Source organism: Myotis lucifugus, unplaced genomic scaffold (assembly GCF_000147115.1).
Source record: "Myotis lucifugus unplaced genomic scaffold, Myoluc2.0 scaffold_11292, whole genome shotgun sequence".
Classification (NCBI taxonomy): Eukaryota; Metazoa; Chordata; class Mammalia; order Chiroptera; family Vespertilionidae; genus Myotis; species Myotis lucifugus.
The window spans coordinates 1-5,204 of NW_005882340.1; the positions used below are offsets into that span (position 1 = coordinate 1).

General features: G+C 46.7%; 1 pseudogene; it reads right to left on the reverse strand.

Moving 5' to 3' along the window:
- Positions 1-2,275: 2,275 nt before the first annotated feature.
- LOC102443314 lies at positions 2,276-5,054 on the reverse strand (annotated as a pseudogene).
- Positions 5,055-5,204: the final 150 nt, after the last annotated feature.

Here is a 5,204-nt window from a genome sequence, read left to right on the forward strand (position 1 = left end):
AGAAACATCTATGAGAAAGAAACATTGATTGGCTGCCTCCTGCACACCCACTGGGGATCGAGCCCAAAACCTGGGCATGTGTCCTGACCTGGAATTGAACCAGTGACCTCTCGGTTCATGGGTCTACGCTCAACCCTTGAGTGACACCGACTGGGCAGGATGAATATTTTTATTAGTCCTCCAGATTTCTTGTGATTCCTGGATAATAGCTTAGAATAATAGGTATTATCTATTAAGTGTTGGCTGTGCACCAGGCACTATTTAAAATACTTTAAAACTTTAAAATGTGAACTCATTTCATAGTCACAACAATCCTAATAATAAAACCCTAATATGCAAATTGACTGAACAGCAGACCAACCAGCGGAACGACCAGTCACTATGATGCGCACTAACCACCAGGGGGCAGACACTCAATGCAGGAGCAGCCCCCTGGCGGTCAGTGTGCTCCCACAGGGGGAGCGCCGCTCAGCCAGAAGCAGGTCTCACGGCTGGCAAGCGCAGTGGTGGTAGCGGAAGCCTCTTGCACCTCCGCGGCAATGCTAAGGAGCAGCGAGCTAAGTGGTAAGGAGCAGTGAGCAGGTGGGCAGTAAAGAGCGAGGGGTCCTGGACGGCGAGGGGGATGTCCGACTGCTGGCTTAGGTCCTGGACTGTGAGAGGACACAGGCCAGGCTGAGGGGACCACCCCCTTCCAGTGCTCGAATTTTGTGCCCTGGGCCTCTAGTACTATTATAACCCTCATGTTATAGGTAACTGAAGTATCTCATCCAAGTTACACAATGGTGAATGTTGAAGGTAGGATTGGAACCTGGGCTTCTCCCAGGGTTTCCCCTGGACTTCATGGACTCCATGAATTGCTTTTCTGCTTAAGCCAGTTGGAGTTTGGTTTCTGGTACTTGCACCTGGAAAAATTCTGACTAATCCTTGGGCAATTGAGTGGATGTTGCTGCTACTTATTGAAAAAGAAAACTCAGGAGGGAAAGTTTCCCTTTGGAAAAGATAAGCACAGCATAGAATTACCTTGTCCAGAAACCTGTTGAATGTCTTCCTGGATGTCAGGAACTTTCAGAACCATCGCTGTAATTTGCTATTGCTGTACCCCCGAACTTCCCCTGTCTCTGTGGCCTCAGCTGGAACCGAGCATCTGAAGAAAATGAACTGACTCTGAGCTGTGGTTTGCCGCCCTGGGTCCTGAAGCACTGGGGAGTGGCCATAAATTGTGATGTGTATTATAAGTGGTCTGTTAACGACAAAGCATCTACATTTCAGATATTATCTTTATTTTTATTAAAGTAATCCATGCACTTAGTTTTTTAAAAATCAAATAGGCCCTAGCCAGTTTGGCTCAGTGGATAGAGCAGTGGCCTGCTGACTGAAGGGTCCCGGGTTTGATTCTGGTCAAGGGCATGTACCTCAGTTGCAGACTCCTCCCCAGCCCAGGCCCTGGTTGGGGCGCGTGCAGGAGGCACCCAATTGATGTGTTTTTCTCACATTGATGTTTCTCTCTGTCTTTCCCTCTCTCTTCCACTCTCTCTAAAAATCAATGGAAAAATGTCCTCAGATGAGGATTTAAAAAAAAAAAAAGTTTTACAAAGCTTATAATGAAAAGCATTAACCCCCTGCCCCACTCCCACTCACTGGCAGCAACTGCATTGAACTCTTTTAGTTGGTATTTGCCTCCATATTTCTAAGCAACATGCTTATAATTTTTTTTCTTGATTTTTATTTACTTCCTACTATGGAAGATGAGGACTTAGTTCTTTTATCCTACTCTCCCTCAACTCTCAATATTTTTATCATTTTTTGGTCAACACTTATTATTTACATTATTGTGATTATGCAGTATATGATTATATCCTTTTATCCTTAACTTTTAGTTTTCTTGGAGTTAATACTTACCTCACTTTTCATTTGCTTAGCTTTCTTTCTTTCTTTCTTTCTTTCTTTCTTTCTTTCTTTCTTTCTTTCTTTCTCTTTTGCAACAATTAAATTTTATTTCTGCTTCAACAATAAATAAACCTGAGTTATTTTTCCAAATCCTACCCTCCTAATCTAATGCCCTTAGAATTGAAATCTCACATTATCTTTCATTGTGATCTAATTCCACCTGGAAATTACAAGTTTAGTTTTAAAACCATGATTTTAAAGCTCAGGCTTCACCGCATTGGCCGCTGAGGCACCGCATGATTTGTTCCAATAGTCACAGAATAGCACCTATTGGCTACAGAGGCCTCAATTTTCATGTAGATGAAGCATCTACTATGAAACAGAGGCTTTTAACCTGCCCAGAAGCTAAGTTTTGATGGATTTGCCTTCCATGGCCTCAAACATGTCTTCTAAGGCCTTCTGTACTCATTGGAGAAACTCCCGGGCATTGCGGCCTGTGTAGGGGGAGACGTTGCAGCCTATCCAGTTGTCATGAACGGCATACCCAACACCAAAGCCATCAGGGACCACGGGGCAAAGGCACCAATGTTCACGGCTGGGCTGGTCAGTGTGCTAGGGGACTGGATGTTGTGGTTTATCTGCCTAGATGCAGGGTCCAGATACAGCTCGGCAGGACAATCCCTTTGGCTGCTGCCAGGTACCACAGAGCAAATAAGTGTCGGTCAAAACCCTGACCCATTGCCGCTTCTTGGTCAGCTGGCCGTGGCATCTGGAGCACTCGGCCATCATCTGCTTAAGCTCTCCCTCGCTGTGCTTGGAGGGCTTCCTGACAAAGGCCCCGGAGCACTTCTTTGTGAAGATGGAGGCAGGACGGATGGTCTCGGTGCGGCCGCGCTTGAACGCTGCAGTGCTGCAGGACTCATAGGTGGCCACCGTCTGCCCATATTGCCACCGAAAGGCCATCTGGAAGGCCAGCTGGGCCACCAAGTCAGGGCTCAGCTTCTGCTTCTTCAAGAATTCTTTGCCCCCTCTCTGAACCTGGATGCAGTCAGTTTTCATGGTGTCATCAAACTTTTCCTTAGCAGCAATGATGCCAGTCTTTAAGGCATCGTTCAGCTTGAAGTTGTTTCTGCACAGCAGCAGAACAGTCAGTGCTGGCCAGCTGGCTCTGTGGCGTCATGGCAGGGGCCTTAGTGCTGTCTTTAAACACTTCATTGAAAACCTGCAACCCCATCGCCCCAAGCATGCTCAAAGTGGACAGCGGCAGTGCCGTCCTTGGCTATAATGAGGTTAAAGGATTTATCATACCAGCGGTTTGTGCCGTCACCGTGCAGCATGGTATGGGACAAGTGGACAAGGTGCTTAATGGGGAAGTCATCTAGGCACAGACAGAACACAGCAGAGTCCACTTTCCTCAGGGTCTCCTCGCTGCCACCACTCACCAGCTTCTGCCCAGACATCTCGGGTCTCACTGGGCAGATATGCCAGTGGAAACTCGGGGGGCAGGGCTATTGTCTGAGAGAATGTACTTCAGATGAGCCCGGATTTCAGAGGCGCTCACAATGTTCCCATTTTGATCCAGGACATCAAAGACATAGAAATGTCCTTTTCATAGGACCAGGAGGTGTCTGGCCTTGTCATCAGTGAAGAGTTCATCTCAACTGGGTCTGGGTAAACGAGTTGAATTGAAAAGCCGAAAATACTGGGACATATCCAGTGGATATGCATTGACCAAGTAGGCACTATACCAAGACAGAGAGGAAGACACAACGTGTATGAGTTTTTTGAAGGTGTCAGTGTCACTCTTGGCAGGGTTCAAGTGGAACGCCTCTGGTTCCAAAAGGCCAGCCGGGAGTTCTTCAGAAACCGGATGGCAGAAACCATCATGTTGGTCGCCCGGGTGAGCTGGTCATTATACTCAGTCTGTGGATCAGGGTTGAATGCCATAAATGGATTAAAGTTCAGGACAATGAGGTCTCGAGCAGTTAAGTACATATCAAACCAGGGGCAATAATGTGGTTTTTGTAAAAATATTTTTATTGATTTTAGAGAGGAAGGGAGAGGGATAGAGAGATAGAAACATCAATGATGAGAGAGAATCATTGATCGGCTGCCTCCTGTACATCCCCTGCTGGGGATCAAACCCTCAACCCAGGCATGTGCCCTTGGCTGGAATCAAACCTGGGATAATGTTCCATTATATAAATACTAGAGGCCCGTTGCACAAAGAGATTCGTGCAATAGGCCTTCCTTCCCCTGGCTGCTGGGACCCAGGCCTTCGCTCCAGCTACAGCAGAGAAGCCAAGCCTCTTCAGTCTTCAGTCGTCTTCAGTCTTCAATCGTCTTCAGTCTTCAGTCGTCTTCAGTCTTCAGTCTTCAAATTAAAGCCATCTTTGTTGGGTTAATTTGCATACCCATCCTGATTGGCTGGTGGGCATAGCAGAGTGACACCAATTTGCATGTTTCTCTTTTATTAGTGTAGCTAGAACATTTGTCATCAGTTGATGGACATCTGGGCTGTTTCCACTTTTTTGGTTATTATGAATTCTCTTGGGGATATAACTAGGAGTGGAAGGCTAGGTCAGATGTTAAGTATATGTTTGACCTTTTGAGGAACTGCTACAGTCTTTTCCAAAGTGTCTGCACCATTACCGCCAGCAGTGTATGAGGGTTCCAGTTTTTCCACATCCTTGCAATGTTTGTTATTATTTGTCTTTTTGATTGGAGCCAGTCTGGTTGGTAACCATCACTGCGGTTTGATTTGCATTGCCCTAATGTTTATTAATGGCCTTTTCTTCCTCATTCTCTTTCCTTCCTTGACTCTGAAATGTAGCTCGTATGCTTATTCTGCTTGTCCTGAGCAACCGGCTGATTGTGCAATTCTTTTCCAATCCTATTTTCAAAATTCTTGTAAAATCCTTCTGTTTTCCTGAACTGCCCATCATCCAAGAGAGCCTTCTGTGCACTGAGGTACCTTCTAATGGTGTCTTCAAGTTTGGGAACAGGCAGCCTGGGCAGGCTGTCCTGGTAGTGCATGGTGGGCACAGTGCTGCGCTGCAGGTACTGTCCAGGCCAGAGCAGGTGCTCAGGGACTGCTGGCAGGGGGGAGCTCCCTGGCCAATGGCAGGGACCTTGGACCAGGCACACAGCAGCAGGTGGGCCACCATTGTCCCTGGAGGCGGCGGCTGCAGGATGCTGAGTCTCTTTGCTTAGTTCTCTATGTTACTGTCACTAATTGATCCTCAAACTCTCCACCAGAGTGTAAGCTGACTGTTAGTATGTCAAGTGATTATCAGTTTCATAATTTTTCCTCTTTG